A 20,808-nucleotide genomic window follows, 5' to 3' on the forward strand; every position below is an offset into this window, starting at 1 on the left:
TGAATCAGAATGTACTATTAGATTATGACTCCTTAAGCATGGATGTGTCAAATTGGTTCAGCTTATGGAATTCTTATCTTGAAATTTGGACCTTTTGACCATAAGGCCTACGCTTGGGACTTGAACATATAGTCAACACTGTCATTTATATGCAATACAAAATAAGTACTGCCTTGCTAGTGATATCTTCCTTCATGTAGGATGTGAAGCTAATTTGTCTCTTCTAATGGTTCAAGGAATAAAGAACCTACTTTTGAGATATATCAGAGAGAGATGGTAGGAAACAAGATCAATATCATACTTTACAATTCAGACTGAAAGACATTATTAAATTTACATGACAGTCAAAAAAGGATTGATGTGAAGTTATCTTAATATTGAACTTTATGATGCATAAGTTTAGTTATCAACTATAAAACACTATCTGTAGCAATGTTTGCTTGAATATTAGGACAAAATATGTCAACCATCAGAAGAGCCAATAACAAGAAGATACTAATTTAAGATAAATGGCAAATAAGTCAGAGTAGAAGCAAATTTAATCACAGTTTCCAAACAGAAGTGCGTGCATATTCCTACATATACATATATTCAAAAAGGAAAGATTTGCAAGGTATAGGGAAGGGAGACTAACTAAATAGTTCTTTCAAAGAGCTGGCACAGGAACAATGGGTCAAATGGCCTCCTTGTCAGCTGTGCAATTTTGCGATCCTATGCATCATATAAGGTGGTACTTGCAATGATTTAATGTCCTCTCACTCTCTCTTTATGTTTGACATTATTGGAGTTGCTGGGTTTGCCTTAATGTCTGACATCCTCCTTCTCTTTGTCCCCATATGTGGGAACAGCTGTACATCTACAGTTCAGTCTCTGAGGATTGTTACAGAATTTCCTTTCTTTAATGATCATTCCCAAACTATCCAATATTCTCATGCTGATGCTTTCTACTTGTTTTTAGATGCAACATGTAAATAATTCCTACTTATGGCAACTTAAACTGAACAACAAAGATGCATTGCCTATATACGCAAATTCTATTAATGGAATTACATTGTAAGCTTTACCTGCTAAAATGTGACTTCACAAATCAAAACTAATCCAGTCTTTTTCCAAATGATATAGGAAACATTCACCATAATGAATATACTCTGAGATAGCTCAAACCTGGAATTTCAACGTAACTCATAGGATGTAGCTGCTGTATATTTTAGGATGATGATTATTAGAAAGACTCACTTATTTGAATTATTGTACATTAGCATCAGGAACACTAACAGCATACTGAGAAATCTCTATTTAAAGTAGAGTATGTCTCCTCCTTATGATAAAAAGAAAGTGATTTTGATTCAAGGGAGCTCCCTTTTGTGTTTCCATGCCAAAAAGGACATTAAGGTAATTAAGATATTCTCCACCACGTTTCAAAATCACAACTATCCATTTGTCTTTGGCTGGTTTGGTAGCTAAATCAGCAGCACAGTGTTAAACCAAGGTCTCATCTCATAGAGTCAGACAGCACAGAAACAGATCCTTCGGTCCAACCCGTCCATGCCAAACATAATCCCAAACTAAACTAATCCCACCTGCCTCCTGCTGGCCTGTATCCCTCCAAACCTTTCCTATTCACGTACCTCCAAATGTCTTTTAAAGGTTGTAATTGTACCCGGATCCCCCACTTTCTTGGGAAGTTCATTCAACATGCAAACCACCATTTATGTAAAAATTTTTTGTATTTTTTAAGTCTCTCCCTTCTCTCCTTAAAATGAGATCCCTAGTCTTCAAATCCCTCTTCATAGGGAAAATACAACTACCATTAACTCTATCTATACCCCTCATTGTTTTATGAACTTCTATCAGATTGCCTCTCAATCTCCTATGCTCCAGTGAAAATCAAACCAGCCTATCTAGCCTTTCTTTATACCTCATACCCTCCGTACCCGGCAACATCTTGGTAAATCTCTTCTGAACCCTCTCCAGCTTGATAATATCCTTCCTGTAACTACACAACGAGAACTGAACACAATATTCGAGAAGAGGCCTCATAAATGAACAGAAACGATCCCAAAGGATTATGCAAAGAAGGGCACAGAAGTTCTTCTGGTATCTTATCCCTGTATGCTCTAACCAACACCTAAAATTGATAATCTGTCTTTTATTTAATTCCTGGTTGTGGAAGATCTCTGTGCACACTAACATTGCAGTCATTACAACAGTGAATAAAATCAAAATGTTCTGTTTTGGTTGTAAGGTGCTTTAAAAAGTCCAGAGGTCATGAAAACATTATATAAATGCAAGTTTTTTTTCTATCCTTTTTTATTCAAATGGAAGTCGATGCAGTTTTCATGCTGATGATCAGCCTGGGTGTTCTTATCCTTTTGGAAAATTTTCATGGTTTGAATCTTCTAAAAAATAAGGTTCTGGGAATATAGGAATCATACAATTTCTTCACTGGTCACTACAGACAAATGAAATCTTCCCTGAATTCAACTCATTTTTTCTGACATGAGCTCACCTGTGTTAAAATATAATCAGAGGATACCGATGCCAAATTGGGATTTACTTTATCATGAAAAACTATTTGGTTACTTGTCACAGGATGCCAGGTAGGATTTTACCACCCTCCCAGAGAAAGACTGAGAAGCAGGAGACCTTGTAAAATAATGGAAGAAAGGAATAGGAATGGAACTGCCTTATCATTGTGATGGGTCGTGGAAGAGGTTGAAATAGCGAGTGTACTTGAGTTTAAGCTGTTGGTGATATTAACTTTTTATTTAACACTCTGCTATTTATTTATCGTATGAATCTTAGTATGGGATCATATAGAGAAACAGTTCTTTTCAGAGTCTGCTGTCATGTGATATCCCACATCTCAAATGATGGAGACTGACAATTTCCGTATTTGTGTATTGGTCCCTTTTCTCTGCATCTTCCCTCAAATGTCTGATTCTATATATTTATTGTAACCTACATCGTTCCACCCCCTCCCCCATCTAAACCCCAACCCACTCCCCTCACACCAACTATCCTCATGTCTTCCAAGTCTCAGTCGTTATCTCTGTGAGTCAGAGATGAAGACAAGCATGGTTTCACCATTTACAAGTTTGCTGATGACACCACCATAGTCGGTCGAACCTCAGATGGCGATGAAACAGACTACAGACAGGAAGTGGAAGACCTGGAAAAATGGTGCACTGAGAACAACATAGCTTTCAACGCTGGAAAAACCAAATAAAGTTGAGGATCTCTGTTCTCCAGGTTTTCTTTTATACTCAAATAAATTAGTGCCTGAGTCATCAGAGAATGCTAGTTCTTTATTTAGCTTGGTTTCCTGGATATTTCAATTCAGGATCTTTGACACATTCCCATTCCTTTATTTCCACAAATGGGAAGTCCTGAATGGATCATACAGGTGATGCAGATTGAATCTTGAAATTCCTACCTGCCATATGGAATTTTGTGCTCTTGCCTAAGATCTTACAATACTCATAAATGACTTTGGTATACCCTCTGAAGGATATTGACTCTGAGTACACCTGGAATAGCTAATCTTCCATTGTGTCAATAAATCATCAATGAAATGACGATGTCTTTGCTATTTGAATTATTCTAGTCATCCTTTCTTTCAGAATTGACAAATTTACATACATTCTTGAATTGAATTGAATTGAATTTATTGTCACGTGTATCTAGGTACAGTGAAAGGCTTTGTCTTGCAAACAAAACAGGTAGATCACAGTAGCATAGATGAGTAAATAATAGATAAACAGCGGCAAAACAAAAACACAGGTACAGGCAAATGCTAAGAGTTTGTGAGTCCATTCAATATTCTAACAACAATAGCGTAGAAACTGTTTTGAAAGCGACTGGTGTGTGCGTCCAGGCTTCTGTACCTTCTTGCCATGATTTTTGTAAAAAAGCATTGCCAGGGTGGGATGGATCTTTGAGAATGCTGGCAGCCATTGTCAGCGATGGTAGATGGATTCTATAGATGGAAGGTTGGCCTTTGTGCTTGTCCGGGCTGAGTTCACCACTCCTTGTAAACGTCTCTGATCTTGAATGGTACATTTGCCATACCAGGTAGTGATACATCCAGACAGAATGGTCTCGATGGCGTCCTATAAAAGTTGACAAGGGTATTTGCTGTCATGCCAAATTTTCTCAGCTGCCTGAGGAAGAAGAGATGTTGTTGGACCTTTGGAACTAGTTCATTCACATGAAGAGTCCCAGAAAGCTTGTTGATGACCACTCCCAAGAGCTTGACACTCTCCACTCATTCCACCTCTGTGCTGTTTATGTGGAGGGGGGCATGAGTAACATCCCACCGAAAGTCAATAATGAATTCCTTGGTTTTTCCAGCATTGTGAGCTATGTTGTTCTCAGTGCACCATTTTTCTAGGTCTTCCAGTTCCTGCCTGTAGTCTGTTTCGTTGCCTTCTGAGATTCGACCGACTATGGTGGTGTCATCAGCGAACTTGTAAATGGCATTAGTCTGGTATTTGGCGACACAGTCATGGGTATACAGCGAGTACAGTAGGGGGCTGAGTATGCACCCCTGGGGGTCTCCAGTGTCGAATATTGTCCCCAGTCTTCACTGATTGTGGCCTGTGGGTCAGGAAACTGAGGATCCAGTTGCAGGGAGTGGGGCTTAGTCCGAGATCACTAAGTTTAGTAATCAGTCTCGAGGGGATAATAGTGAACTGTAGTCAATGAGTAGGTTTCTTGTGTAGTTGTTCTTGGCATCAAGATGTTCCAGGGACGAGTGAAGGGCAAGTGATGTGGCATCTGATGTGGATCTGTTGGTTCGATAGGCAAATTGGAGTATGTAAAGAGTAGTAGGGAGGCTGGAGTTGATTAATGCCATGACCAGCCTTTCAAAGGACTTCATTGAGACATGCTGCATGAGCCTTCTTAGGCACAGGGATGATGTTGGCCCTCTTGAAACAGGCAGGGACAGTGGCGTGCTGCAGAGAGAGGTTGAAGATGTCTGAGAAGATCTCTGCCAGTAATCTGCACATGCTATGAGTGCACGGCCTGGTACCCAATCTGGTTCCATTGCTTTCCTTAGATTTACTTGAAGGAAAACTGATCTGACCTCTGATGCAGTGATTGTTGGGATAGGTTCATCAGGACTTATTGGAATAGGTGTTACCTCTCCATCAAAATTCTGCTCAAAGTGGGCATAAAAGTGGTTGAGACAATCTGGGAGGAATGTGTCATCATCTGCTATCTTGCACTGTCTCTTTTTAGAACCTGTGATGTCATTCAGCCCTTGCCATAGTCGCCAGGTGTTTGTCTGGGTGTCTAGTTTGGATTGGTATTGGTCCTTGGCCGTCTTAATGGCTCTGCGAAGTTCATACTTGGGATTCCTTATATTTGAGTGGGTCTCCTGATCTGAAGGCCTCACACCTGGTTTTTAGCAGGTTCTGTATGTCCTGATTCATCCAGGGTTTCCTGTTGGGGAACACCTGGATTGACTTCCTCGGTATGCAGTCCACAACACACTTGTTGATAAAGTCTGTAACAGTAGTGGCGTACTTGTCCAAGGTACCTGGGGACTATTTGACATGGCCTAATCAGCCAATTCCAGACAGCACCGGAGTTGATCCTCTGCCTCCTCCGACCAGCACTGGACCTGTATCTGCGAGGGGGGGTCTCCTGCTTGAGCTTTTGCCTGTAAGCCAGGGGAAGAAACGTGGCATTGTAGTCGGAGTTTCTGAGGGCAGGGGTTGGAGTGGTAGGCATCTTTCATAGTGCTGTAGCAGTGGTCTAAAATGTTTGAGCCCCTCGTGGGGCAGGTAATGTTCTGGTGCTACTTGGGCAACACCTTCCTTAGATTGGCTTGATTGAAGTAGCCAGTTACAATAAACAGGGCCTCGGGGTGTTCTATCTCCAGGGTGTTGGTGTTAGAGTACAGCACACCCAGAGTTTCCTAAGCCTTTGCTTGTGGTGGTATGTACATAGCGGTTAGAATAGCAACAGTAAATTCCTGTAGTAGATACAAGTGGCGATATTTGATGGTGAGGAATTCAAGGTTTAGGGAGTAATAGTTACTCAGGGTTGCAATGTCCATGTGCCACAAGTTGTTGATTAAAAAGCAAACCCCTCTACCCTTTGTCTTACCTGAGGACACTGTATGGTCCTCAAACATTCTTCAAACATTCTTTCTGCTTTCTGAATTTCTTCTAATCTCTTCGTTGCTGCAGTTAAATATCTGGTCATCAATGAAGTATATGGCTTCACTTGTTTGTTAAAATTCTTATCCTCATGCTGGGTTGTTCAACAGGAGCATGTGACAATGTGTATGCTGCCATGATGTTTTCCTTGGACATTCTCAATTGTAGCATCATACCTCATGAATCTTAAGCAAAATGTTTTGTACTTTTGGAGGCATCTTTGCCAATACTTTGTCAGTTCACAATGTTGCCAATTTTTTTTGGTCCATTTCAATGGTAAGCTTCAGACCTACAGGCTCAATCACTGTATATCTTTGCTCCATTTCAGACAGAGATCTGGATTGATCTGATTGATCTGACTAAACTATATTTTTAATTTTTCTGTATTTCAAGATTGCCCCATAGTTCAGTTGATGAAGCACCTGTTACTACTACTGGTAGTTCTGGATTGTAACAAGCTAATGCATTTGTTGAACTAAGCAGTTCCTGTATTTTCTCAATTGACTTGCAAGCCAATAACATGCTAGATCCTGTCTGAGTAGTTGTAGTGATATGTTTTCCTGTGTCAGATTTGATAAAAATAACTTCCCTACTTGGTTAGCCATTCTTATCACTCTCTGAAGTCTGGTGATGTGGTGAGTAATCTTTGGTGAGATGGGGGTGGGTAACCTTGAATGGCTTCAGAGTATTGCAGATTGGTCTCAATATCTGTTGTTTGAACAATGTATGTCAAAAATGTAATGGTAGATCATGAGAACTCACATTTTTGATTGAGAATGAATCCTGCTTTCTTGCACAAACAGCATTCCACATTTCAGGCAGGACATTCTTTGTACTAATGCAATGTTTTCTCACCCGAGTGAGAGCACTACATTATGCCAGCCACTGTATTGTCTTCACCAGTTCCTGGCTTTGGCTGAGAAGTGTATTCAGATCTGAGCCTCAGATAATTTACTGCCTTAATCAGTGTTCTCCAGGAAGGCACCCTGTCGTCTCAAATAAATATTTAGTTGTGTTTCTTCACACTTCTTCTGTCTTGCTAATTACAACACTTTTACTGATGTCAAATCTTCCTTTGAGTGTAAAAAATCAGATATCTTCTCTTCTGAGACTCTGAAGTCATACAATATCTAATCAAGTCATCTTTCACTGCTCAATGTTTCTAATTAACCACGTATCAAAACTGATGACCTACGAAGGAATCTATACTCTTTCCTAGCACTGACCCCTACATTTTTGTGGCTATGTGTGAGTTGAGTTGAGTTTTTTGAAGGGATTCCCACTATAAGGCCTTGTGCATTTCCATATCTTACTAAATCTGCCTCATTGACTACCAACCCTGTCCCTTCTGCATTTGTCATATCCCAATTCTATCCCATCTTATCACATGCCACTCCCAGAACAACTTACCACTCAGTAGATATCCACTGAAAGACTGGCATCTCTTTTGCCTCACACCATCCATAAAAGTGGTGAGCATACAGATTAATTCAGGCATTCCTAAACTTTTCTCCTCATTTTATGAAGATGTCTGAGAAAGGGAAGATGGCACTACGATCCTCTGACATGGACCTGAAGGTTCTGATTGAGGGGAGTGATGTAAAGGAGAAAAGTTACTTCCTGGAGGTCCAGCAGAAGTGGCCATGCCATCAGACTCTGACAGCCTGGTACAAGCTTGCCACCCATGTCAGGGTTGCATCATGGAGCAAGAAACAGCCAGCCCTGCTAAAAGAAGTTCAATTACTTTCTTCGCTGCACCAGAGTAAGCATCAACCTCTTCTCTCTGCCAACCCTCATTCATTCGCAGCCTATTACATTATGCAGCATCAGTCTATCCATGAAACAGTGGACCGGATGTCAGTCTTGGGCAGTGATGAAAAACAGGCCAAATCTCACTAGCTGCCTGTTCCATACAGCACTCGATAATTTAATTCTGTTGACTACAATGGAGCTGAATGTCAGGCCTTTCCAATAATAAGACATCATGCTGATATCACTTGTATTGTGTCACTACCTGATATGAATTTTTGTATTAATACACCTTATTTAAACAGCTTATTAAGTATTAACAGTCAACTTACAGTTCTGTTAGAGTACAGCCAGTCATTGGTTTTGTTATTCTTTCATGGGATGTAGGTGTTGCTGGCAAGGTCAAACCTTGTTGCCCTTGTCCAATTGCCCTTGAACTGAATGGCTTGCTAGACTATTTCATAGGGAAGTTTAGTGTCAACCACACTGCTGTGGGTCTGGACTGAATCGTAGACAGAATCAGCAAACACTGGCAGATATTCTTCCTCAAGAACATTAGTGAAGTTGATGAGTTGGCTTTTAATGATGATCAAGGATATTTTCTTGGACACAATTCCTGATTCTAGGTTTCAATGCTAGGTTTTATTCACAGAATTTGAATTCAATCAGCTGCCTTTGTGGAACTTGAGCCTGTATCCCCAGAATATTAGCCTAAGCATTCAGATTACCAGTCCAGTGGTGTTAACACTACACTGTTGTCTAGACAAATCTCCGTACAGTGCATCTGAACAGTATTAGCTTGCAATCCAACAAAAGGTAATACTTCACAGAATTTATTACTAATAGGCCAGCAGGAGCAGGAAAATACAAAAACAGTAGTCAACTCAGGTTGGCCACACTTGTCCTTTGCTCCCCTTCCCACCTTCACCATAGCCACTGATGGGCTAAAAGCCAATACTTTATTGACTCAGCATCCTCCCTTGCCATCTGCATTTTATAGTTCGCATTCATGAGATTTGAGCCTCAAAATGACAGTGGCCTGTGCATTCCAACGGCACAGGCCACTGCAGTATCTGATAGCCCAAAAATCAAAACCGACCCCATACTGTCTCATTCTATAGTCAATGAGACATTGATCTGAAAAGATTTTCTTACCAGTTCTGTGTACAATATAATTTGACACAACTAAAACTATCTCAAAGGGCTGACAGACTATTCCAACACATTTCTCAAGATTTGATGACAAAGTCACGGAGCTGTACAGCACAGAAACAGACCTTTTGGTCCAACTTGTCCATGCTGACCAGATGTCCTACATTTGCTAGCATTTGGCCAATATCCCTCTAAATCCTCCTATCCATGTAACCTGCCAGATGCCTTTTAAATGTTGTAATTGTATCAGCCTCTATCACTTCCTCTGGCAGCTCATTCCATACACACATCATCCTCTGTATGAAAACATTGTCCCTTAGGTCCCATTTAAATCTTTCCCCCTCCCACCCTATCTCTCTGCCCTCTAGGGTTGGACTCCCCTACCCTAGGAAAAGTCATTCACCAATTCTATAAATGCCCTACATTGACTGAATAAGTTGAAATGTAAATAATTACCTTTCTACATTTTTCAAGTTTGCATGGCATACAATGTGTGGCAGGTTCATTCATGGTTTACCTGCCCCTTTTTGGTGGTGCATCTACATCTCAAAAATGAGTTTTTTTCATCACTTTCTACTTCTGCTGCCATTGATCAGTCAAGTCCTCATGCTCTCAAACTTAGTATCAGGCACTTTTAGACCCTTTCTTAATAAGGCACCATTTTTGTAAGGTGGAACAAGTATCATTTCCACTTTACCAAATAACATCATTTCTATCTGGATTCTTTCCACATTAAATATAAAATTAAAAATACTAAAGATCTATGTGTGTCATTTCACATCCAGGCACCCCTTATTGGCCCTTTGTACTTACCAGTGACAATAAGCATCACTGTTATGACTGACCATACCCTGTTCCATTGTCAGGCAACAAAAAATAATTACCATGGAAGTCACCAGGGACTCAATTTGCAAACATTTTAACAACTGGCACTATTCTCCTGAGGTAGTTGGAAAGGATATTCTTGAAGTAAATATTATTGTGACTTATTTAAATTATTAAAATAGCAGTGATGGCACTGGTTTAAATAGGAAGTAGCAACAATGTAAGATTTTATATTCATTCAAAAGGCCATAGATCATTGAGAAGATGTTCATCAAGCAGACTTGCTACTAAATATACCCAGACAGAACCTGAAGTATCATTATAGCTGAACTGGAACAAACAAAAAAGGAATGGATGACAAATGAAAGGAATAATTATTGTTTGCATGAATTTAATCATTGCATTCAAAATAAATGTTGAAGTGACACATATTTGATACCAAACCTCATGGCATGTTTATGATTTATTTCTCCATTCTAATTGTAATAACAATCTCGGTACAATATGCATACTTACGTTGTGCACTAAAGAAACACCACCATTACATGTTGTTATCCCTGTAGGTTAGATGACAAATGCCTGAGGCAAAATTACCATCAAAGGATGCAACATTCTCAGCATATTTCCTTAGAGCTTCCGCTGGATAATGGACATTGCTTTAGAAAGAGCATCGTCAATGAGCGAGAATTTAAGCAAATATTTCAACATAAGGACAATGCTCTTCCTATCATCATGTCACCTGGATGCGTGTTCTTCACTTGAGCTATTCATCTGCAAGTAGCATCAGTATTAATGCCACATTTATGACTGCTGAAGGCTCCAAGTTGGTAGTTTGTGATAGATCAACAGTGCACAGTGGAACCAAAGCAAAAGCAGTAGGGAAATGTCATAGCTCTTAATCATTACATTTGAGAGTCCGCTCCATGGGACATTGACTGTTAGGAAATTTGGAAGATGTACACAACTGCTTACAGTAGAATCATATGTACAAATCAAACTGTTACTTTCCAAAGCAACACAGAATGCATCTAAAGCATATTGTCAATAAAGTCAAATCTGATATCATTAGATGCACTAAAATAGGCCACACTCTATGGCAATTATAATGAGACTGCATCAATAGTCAACTGGTCAGCGTATATGATTATACTACATTTGCTATTGTAGCTTTCTCACCAAATGTTTTCCATTACCCTCAAGATATTTAGGGCAGATTACACAAACTGTACAAAAACTGTGCAAACAGAAAATTTGTTTCTTTGTTTGTGCAAGCTAAATTTTATGCACAAAACAAAGGTCACACAAAGCAAAGTAGGGTTTTTGGGCAATATGTTAATTAGATTGTGTGAGATGAAAGTGGGAAGGGTTGCAACCCAGAACGAGTCTTGTTCACTTTTTGTGTATGATGAAACTTTGCAAAAAGTAACATTTCAATGAAGCAGATGTTAAAATGGGAGTTTAATTTTATAGTTATGATAATGAACACACTTGAGTAAGGTACAGAGCATTATACATTAGAGCTTTCAATTTTACCATTAGCTGTGAGAGAGAAACTCGATTAATGGAAGAACACTACTTGCTGCCCCAACATATTGTTAGTTGTCACTTTATTTCAGGATTACAGCGGCACAGTGGCTCAGTGGTTAGCACTGCTGCCTCACAGCACCAGAGACCCAGGCTCGATTCCCACCTTGGATGACTATCTGTGTGGAATTTGCACGTCTGTGTGGGTTTCCTCCATTTCCAGTTTCCTTCTACGATCCAAAAATGTGCAGGTCAGGTGAATTGGCCATGCTAAATTGCCCATAGTGTTAGATGCATTAGTCAGGGGTAAATATAGGGTAGGAGAATGTGTCTGGGTGGATTACTCTTTGGACGGTCGGTGTGGACTTGTTGGGCCTTAGGGCCTGTTTCCTTACTGTACAGAATCTAATCTAATGACATCTGTTCAAGATCTGGAGTTTCTGCCATGTGTGAGAACCTTTGACCTGAAAGCAATTGGAAAATTTATGATTCTTTCAAACTGTTTTGTGAAATCTTTAATAGTTTGGAAAATGTCTGAAATTCTAAGAGTTTGCATGAAATGTAAATGGATCAATTGTAATTTACTTGGATAGTAAAGGATTCTGGTCCATGTGAGTTGGTGATCCATAATCGGGAAGCTGTACCAATAGGAAGTAAGTTATGAAATGGAAGCCATAGGGCTAGACACAAAGGATAGCTGCAAAATAGGAGAACCAGAGGGCAAAAGTGAGCAGTAAATAGATGCAGAAACAAAAAAAGAAAGCAAACAACAAACAAAACAAAGCACAGAGTTTATGTGAGAAGCCAACTTTACAAAAGAATGGTGAGGTGTACTTTGCTCAGTAAGAAGGAAAATAGAATTCGATAAGGTTTTATGGAAGGTATGTCCAAGCAAACTAAAACAAATGGATTTCTAAGTGGTGTGCATAGCACAGGCGTTACAAAGAACCGAATGGTTGTATCAGAAATACAGATTGTGAGCTGCATATTATTCTTTGTTCAGTTGACAAAGAAATCCGGAAAGCTATAGCAATGGGGCCAATATGCCTTTGTCTAATCATCTGATTATTATAAATTATCAAGACAGATAATTAATCCACAATCTATCTAAACCTGTACCTACATACATATGCACACAGCCATCTAAATTCCATTGAACACAGACCCAGAATCCTTCATTCTGGGATCATTCTTATAAACCTCCTCTGGACCCCCTCCCCTGCACATCTTCCTTAGATATAGGATCCTGAACTGCTCACAATGTGGTCTGACCAGAGCCTTTTACAGCCTTAGCAGTACATTTCTACTCAGTCTAGCCCGGTTGAAATCTGCTTTATTCAGCTAGGCCAGATATTTTTTCAGGCCTGTGCACCTTCAATGTTACCAGTGTCCATAAATTATGGATTCTGGAATAGTCTGTTCCAACTCACATTAATGTTAAAAATGTTCATTTTCCAAAGTGTTGCCTCAAGTAACTTGGTTTCTGCCCTCTGCTTAAATCAGTGAAGTTTAATTGCTCACCGTAATTGCAGTTATTCTGATTTCAAGGATTGGTATTACATTTCTTCCATAAGAGGAGCTTTCCTCAGAATATTAGGTCGCATTCAGGAACATATCATCAAAACCCAATGACCTCTTTCATCATTCATAACATCTTGTTTTAACTTCAGTCACTTCATTTTTGGCCTATGTTCGATGTAGCTAAATTAGCTGCACATCGTTTAATTAGACATTTGTGGGTTCATGTGCTACTTGACAGCACTAGATCAAGCTGACACTCCACTGCAGTACTATTGGAATGCAACCTTTTATCAAATCATCACATTAAACTGAGAACAGTACAGCCCATTTCAGATGGAAGGGGAAATGATCTCATATTTTGATGAAAAGCAGTAGAATTATTCCTAGTACTCTGGCCAATGTGTATCCTTCAATCGACATTATGATAAAAGACTATTTGGTCATTATCTCTTTGATATTTATGGGAGCATATTGTGTTGAGTTTGAATGTCACATTTTCTACAATTCTACAATGACCAGTTTGCATTCCTGGCCACAAAGTGTTTTGAGATATCCTGAGGTTGTGAAAGGTAATATATCAATGTAAGTCTTACTTTTCTATTGGTGTCAGGACTGGAATGACATTTGGTTACTAACCTGTGAAAAAGATTTTAAGGATTCCATTGGTACATAATTATTGTTTGAATTTTGGCAACTAGCATTCAAAAGACACAAGTGCCAGATAATAACCAAAGGAGTCTAATAACTACCCTGCAACATTCAATGGCAATAGTATCATACATCCTGCACCATCAACATCCTGGAGTCAGCACTAATTCAAATCTTAAATCGACCAGCTACTTAAATACTGTGGCTGCAAGAGCAAGTCGAGAGGGGAGGTATTCTCAATGAACAATTCAGCTCCTTACTCCCCAAAGCGTATCCAACATCTATATGACACAAATCAGAATTGCAACAGAGTACTTTCCACTTGTCTGGATGGGCACACCTCCAATAACTCTCAAGAAGCTTGATAACATTAAAAGCAATCCACTTGGTTGACCCCTTATTCATCCTTCACCACTGGTACACAATAGCAGTGTACATTATAATCAAACTGCAGTATATCAATTTGCCAAGACTTCTTTGATTGCACATTTTTAATTTGGATCCTCTGTAACCTAGTAAAACCAGGGGAACATGGGTATGGGAACACCACAACCTGCAAATTTCCTTCCAAGTCACACAGCAGCCTGGATTGATTTTATTCATTTTGAATTGTGGGTGTTGTTGACTAGGCATGCACTTATTGTCCATCTCCATCCTTACATCTTTCCCCACTAAGAGTCAAAATCTGGATCTGGCTTGATCTGTTTGAACTGCTTTCACAAGGACAATGAAGGATAGCAATGATGCACATATCTCATGTACAAATGACAAAAAAAGAGCGCTGATAATGCCACAACAATGTAAGAAGGTATGAGAGTTACATCTGATTACAATTTCTGCTTGACTTTGTCTAATCATCTGATTATTATAAAGCATCATCCACAATCTATCTAAACCTACACCTACAAATATATGCACACAGTTAAAAACTGCAATATTTTATAGTGGCACGTTTGAGACCCTGCATACTCTTGAAAATGTGATGACATTGAAGTACAATAAATTTTCAACCCATTACTAACAAATGAAACTGCACAAATTAACTTTCATAAAAATTCTAACAAATGGGCAGATTGATGGACTGAAAGTTATTCCATTTTTAAGGCCACATTTTATTGACCAGAAATTCTTATGGTGTTCACGATCATTATTTGATTTCAAGATCATTCTTTCCAGAACCAGCTAACACATTAGTTTGGCTGTATCCTTTAAGTTTATCAACATTGTGGATTTATATATTAAGCTAAAGCTCAAATACCTACAGGCTGATTTAGCTGTAAATGAGCTATGCAACTGAATAAATGACTACCTAGCTTCTACACAGTCCACCTCACAGATACAGTGAAAGGGACTGGTTTTCTTATCTGGATAAACACTGTGGTTGCAGGCCACTGTGATAATTTTCACTACTGTTCTTTCTGTCCATGGTGCATGCTTCCCAGAAGAATTTCTGTCAAAACTTTTCAATATTTACATGTCCAATGTAGATTTCACCAACTTTGCCTTGTTTTTGTAACAAAATATTGCTCCATGACTATTTTAATGGCATGTCCCATGACTGTTATTCTGTGGGTGAGGAGCTATAGGCAAAGGAGGACTGAGTCAGATTGGTGTCACTTGCTTTCTCAGAGGTACCAGTGAAACGGGTAATCCAAGCAGACCCAACACAAAAATCCATTCATTTCTCTTGTGACCAGCCCAGGGAACCAGGCAAATAAGGGCTGCCATAAAAATCAGCTCTCTTTAACTTATAACAGATTGAGACCTTCACAAAGAAATGAGCAGATAATTAGAAGGAGGATAACATGACTCGGCGTTTTGATTTCAAGGTCAGAAAAGAACAGCAGTCACTTGGTCACTTATTAAATATGCACAGATGGTGAACTTATTACAATAGGCTTTAACTCAAAGGATGGAACTTTCTGCTTTAAATGGTGCTCAACTTGGAGGCAGAAAAAGCACCTCAACAGACAGGGTGGGAGCATAACTAAACTGTGTCACAATTAATTTCTGAGCAGGAATTCAACAAAATTAGAACATTAAAGCAAGGAAGTGATCCTACAGTTGTACATAGCTCCAGCCAGATTCTATTTGGAGTACTGGGTTCAGTTCAAAAAACAAATGTCAGAAAAAATACATCTTATCCTTGGAGAGTCTACAATACCAATTCAATAGAAATAAACATGGGTTAAAGTCTTAACTCATGAGGACAAGTTGTACAGATCTTGCTTTTATTCACTTCAGTTTGTACAGTGTGGAAGCAGGCCACTCGCCATCGAGACAACACCGGCCTCCTGAAGAGCATTCCACCAGAAACAACCCCTGACCCTCTCCCTGTAACCCTGCCTTCCCCATGGCTAATCTACCTAGCCTGTACATCCCTGGACACTCTGGAACAATTTAGCATGGCCAATCCACCTAACATGCACGTTGTTGGACTGTGGAAGGAAACCCATGCAGACACGGGGAGAGTGTGGAAATTCCACCACACTCGCCAAAGGGTAAAACTGAATCGAGGTCCCTTGCGCTGTGAGGCAGCAGTGCTGATCACTGAGCCATCAGTGCTTAAAATGTTGGCTGGATTTGATAGAATTGGCTATTACATATGCAGGTAAAGGCTGCAAAATCTTAAAATGAAAGTATTGTCACTGAAGTGCGTAACATAGAAGCAGTCTTCTCACACAAAGGTTAGTACAAATCTTCGATTATCCAAAAAGCTGCAGTTGCTGCAGCTTCAAATATCATGACTGAGCAATAATTTTTGTTAGGTAGAGGTACCATGAGATATGGAGCAAAGATGGATAAATGGAGTTGAGCGACAAATGACACATGATCTAAGAGTAAAGTACTACTTACTTGAGGAGCTGAATGGCTTATTGATGTATTTTATTCATTGTATTCTTTCTCTTTCCTGTCATGCTTTCCATAAATCCAAAGACCTCATGTTTATTCTTGCTGAATATGAAGAACTCTGTGTTATCGCTTTCTCCATGCCCGACCTTCAGCACTCCCTCAAAGAAAAGCAAAATACTGTGGATGAGGGAGATCTGAAACTAAAACCGAAAGTGCTGAAGAAACTCAATAGGCTTGGCAGCGTCAAAACAGGGTTGACCTTTGAGTCCAATATGACTCAGTTCAAAGTAGAGAAGACTATTCTAATGCTTTCATGCCAATCTCCCATTCTGCAAGACATATAAACATCTATTTGACAAGATAATGTAATATGCATTCTATCTGCAACTTGTGCCTTCACTCATCATTTTCACTGACTTATATTGTTTTCCTGAATTCCAATGCCTGAAGTTCAATATACTTTTCTTTGACTTTAAACTCCATTGCTTTTTTCAATCCTAGCTCTGCCAACATTTCTAGCCTTACATCCATGGCCAAATGCTCAATTCCTTAACATCTGGACTTCTCTCAAAGCATCATAAATCTGTGGAATTCACTATACTAAAGTGCTGGGAAATTGAGTAAACTTAAGGAAGTGACAGACAGATTTTTAATTAGAATTGAGTTAAAGAGTTATGGAGAATGGGTAGGAAAATGAAGTTGAGGCTGAAACGAGATCAGATCTGATTTTTTTTAAGGGTAAGGCAGGCTCAAGGGGTTTAATTGCCTACTTCTGCTCTTTGTTCTTATATTGTTATAGCCATGGACTTATATGGCTAATCCAGTTCAATTTCTGGTCAATGTAGCCCCAGGATGTTAAGGATTCAGCAATAGTAATGGTGAATATCATGTCGCGATGAGATTTGTGTGGAGCGAATGTTCTTGCAACATATTTAGACCAGTCTAAATATTATCCAGGTCATACTGGATACGGACACAAACTGCTTCACTACCTGTGGAGTCAAAAGTGATACCAAATGTCGGTCCAAGATGGCAACAGCGGAATAGGGCTCCTGAATCAGAGATCCATCCACTCTGTCTGCTTTTCAGCTTTCCTTTTAACTTTTCTTTGGTTTATTTTCTTTTTACTTTTTTATTTTACTTACCTTCTTATGAAGTGCTATGGCATCAGTGGTGACAATATAGACCGCAGCAAGGTATATCCAGCGTGGACAGGTGATGGTGGCGGTGGTGGCAAGATTTTGGGCTCCTGGCAGTGGTGGAGGTGACCTTCGGTTCCTGGTGGCTGTGCCGGAGGCAGGCTTGGGCCCAGTTGGGGTCCAGGTAGCATCGGCAGCGGTTGTTTTGGCGAGGTTGGATCACAGTGTGGACTCAAGTCATGGCGGGGGCCGGTTTGGTGGCGAAGAGAGTGGTGAGGTCCAACTTGTAAGGACTCATGGTGGCAGTGGAGGCAAGATAGCCAACTCTGTTCCAGTGGTGATGGCACAGTGAAGGGACTCGAGGTTGGCCGAATACTTCGTGTTGGTGTTGGTCTCAGTGTCGGGGTGGAAGAACCTGGATCTGGTTCATGGCTAAGCACTTTACAAGAAGAACTGTAACATTGAACATTGCTTTATTTTCTGCTTTTACATTCTACGTCATGGTTTATTTTTCTGTGTTTCAAGAGGGAGCTGGAGCATGTTGATATTATACAACACATTTTTCTGCATTTGTAACAAACTTTATGCGACAGTAAATAAATCAAATTAGATCAGATCAAACCAAATCAAAACACTTTGCAATCATCAGCAAACATCCTCACTTCTGATCTTTTGATGGAAGGAAGGCAATTGATGAAGCAGCAGAAGTTGGTTGGGCCAATGATACTGCCCAGAGGATCTCCTATCCTAAGTCCACTGCTTTTCTTTACATCTCCCAAACTAAACTTTCTGTCTTCCTTCTATAATAGCACTTGCTGGCTTGTTGTCCTATTTCTTGTGAAGTGTTCTGGAACATATTTTTATGTTAAACACACTCAATCACTGTAATTTTTCACTGTTTTTGACGAATTCCATCCCCACTTCATCCCTTTCTTCTCTAGGATCTTTTAGAATTTCTTAGAGTCTAAGTTTCAAGTCACCTCAACTACTTTCCTGATTTCTTATCTTTTCCTTTAGCCTTTTCAGTGATGGGGTCCTACGTTACAAATCTCCACATCGCTCTCTTTTGTATGGAGCACTTTATGATCTTCCATCTCGCATAGCTTCTCTCGGCTATTCTTGCAATATTGTTTATCAGCTTAAATTGAATAACTGGAAGATACTTGTCTTGTACATTACAACTTGCTTTGATATGATTTTTATTATAGAATGGGACAGATGGCACTTAACTGTAACATTTTGTTCCAGGTCACTTTTCTCAAAGCTTTACATGTTAACCTCTTTAGTTTACAGGAATATAAGTTACAGCTTTGAAGAATTAGTACTAATCCCCTTAGCTGATCTGTAGATTCTGTTTTGCTATAGTGGTAAAAAATTATAGTCTTAAGCTGGGTCCTGCTGTTCACAGTCAACCCTTACTAGAATGCTTTGATGAGGGTCATCAGATTATGTATTAGCAGATCACTTAAATCTCAATGTACTTGAAGCTATTGGATAAGTTCACAGAAGGATTTTGATGAAATGATGGGTTTGCTTACCAAAATGGCTGCAGGAGGAAATTGCAAGTGAGAAATTCAACACAAAAAATAGCATGCAATAGAGAAGAAAAGCTGACTATGAGTCTCTAACTAAGTTATGTAAGTAGTGTTAGGTGACTTAACATGACCCTGACTTGTCCTAGAAAGATGCATTTTACTGAGATCATAATTATGTTTGGTCTTTGCCATCATTAAGTTTGTTTTGTGGAATTTCATAATTAACAGTTTCGCTTTTAAAAACAGAAACATTTTGATTCCAAAATTCAAAGCACAGAATGCTCTACCTTTGAGAAAAATATGATTGTATTGTGTACAATGTGTTGACATGTGTAAACATGAATACTTACACAATGCAACGTATATGTGGGTGATTACCGAAAGCTAAAAACAAAATAGTGATTTAATGAGATTCGCTTGTATAAAAATTGTTTCAACTGCACAGTCATTCATTGTAAATCCTTTAATTCTACAGCCTTGATAAAAGTAAAAGTGATGTTTTGCATTGTTTGTTTTCTTTAAAAAAGGCTAATACAAATTAATAAAAACCTATTAGAACACTGTTGTCTGCTCGGTAAACAGAAATACTGCAGAACTGAAAAAAATGATTTATCAATAGAAGTAAGATTAACCTTCAAATGTATGCTTCAAATAATTAAAGATGCACTCGAGATTATATTGCATAAACACATTACAAAAATGTTGAATATATTTGTACTTTACACATTTTCATTATTTTTATTGTGATGTTTGTTGTCTCAGGTTTTCCTTTGCTCTGGTCATTTTTAAAAAAAACATGTACTTTGGTTCTATCCTCTATCTTAATGAGGCACTGGTTTGAGAATATGTAAACAGGCCAAATAAAGAATGCATGCAAATTGTAGCCAGGTGCAGAAAAGTGATGTGATGCCAATTAATCAAAGCAAGGAGGCAAGCTTGTCACATCCAATGTAGTTCACATAGTTTTCAGACATATCTGTGCTTATTAAAACCTGAGGCATTCCAAACAGCTCTGCCTTGAAAACATTTGCCAGAGGCATCGCTGCTCATGTCCTGTCGACAGGTTTCACAACTTTAGACCTGCCATCTCAAGTATGACCCTTATCCACTCTGGCGCTGTATTCAATCAATGAACAGCACAATATCACAGCAAGGAAGAACACAAGATTTTAATAAGGTTGATGCTTGTGATTCAGCATGGTTACAAGCAGATAGTAGTTGTGGTCTGGTACTTTTAATGGCAAGACTCAGTTAGAAAACTAAATTTCAATTGATATTTAAATTCATTTTCTTTCATACACCAGTCGTTGTAAAAGCAAATTTATTCTAGCATCTTTACAAATAAAATAATTTCGCTGATAAACTCAGTACTAGAATTTATTTTGTGGTTTTGGTTAATAAATCTGATGCACATAAAAAGCCATAGTGCATCACAGGTTAAGTAAATCACTTGTTTGTTGACATATTTTTGGTACATCAAGCAGCATAACAGAATGCAGCTGGAACAACTCTGTACAAGGCAAATCAGCTCAAATGATTGGTAAGAGCTGAGAAACACTTGTAAGAATTTGGGTTGCAGTACAACAAGCTTTTCACAAACCAATGTATTGTCCAGCAACCCTGAAGTGCTTGTTACCTATGCACTGAAAATATTTTACCTGCTGAGGACAGTATTACAAGCTGTGGCCTTGG

General features: G+C 39.1%; 1 long non-coding RNA gene across 1 annotated transcript in view; it reads left to right on the forward strand.

Annotated features, from left to right (window-relative positions):
- Positions 1–20,808, forward strand: part of LOC148147335 (uncharacterized) — a 179,997-nt gene that overhangs the window by 43,744 nt on the left and 115,445 nt on the right. The window lies entirely within an intron of this gene.

The sequence above is a fragment of the Chiloscyllium plagiosum genome, unplaced genomic scaffold (genome assembly GCF_037043375.1).
Source record: "Chiloscyllium plagiosum isolate Xiang-an unplaced genomic scaffold, Cpla_swu_hap1 HiC_scaffold_17, whole genome shotgun sequence".
In the NCBI taxonomy this organism is placed as follows: domain Eukaryota; kingdom Metazoa; phylum Chordata; class Chondrichthyes; order Orectolobiformes; family Hemiscylliidae; genus Chiloscyllium; species Chiloscyllium plagiosum.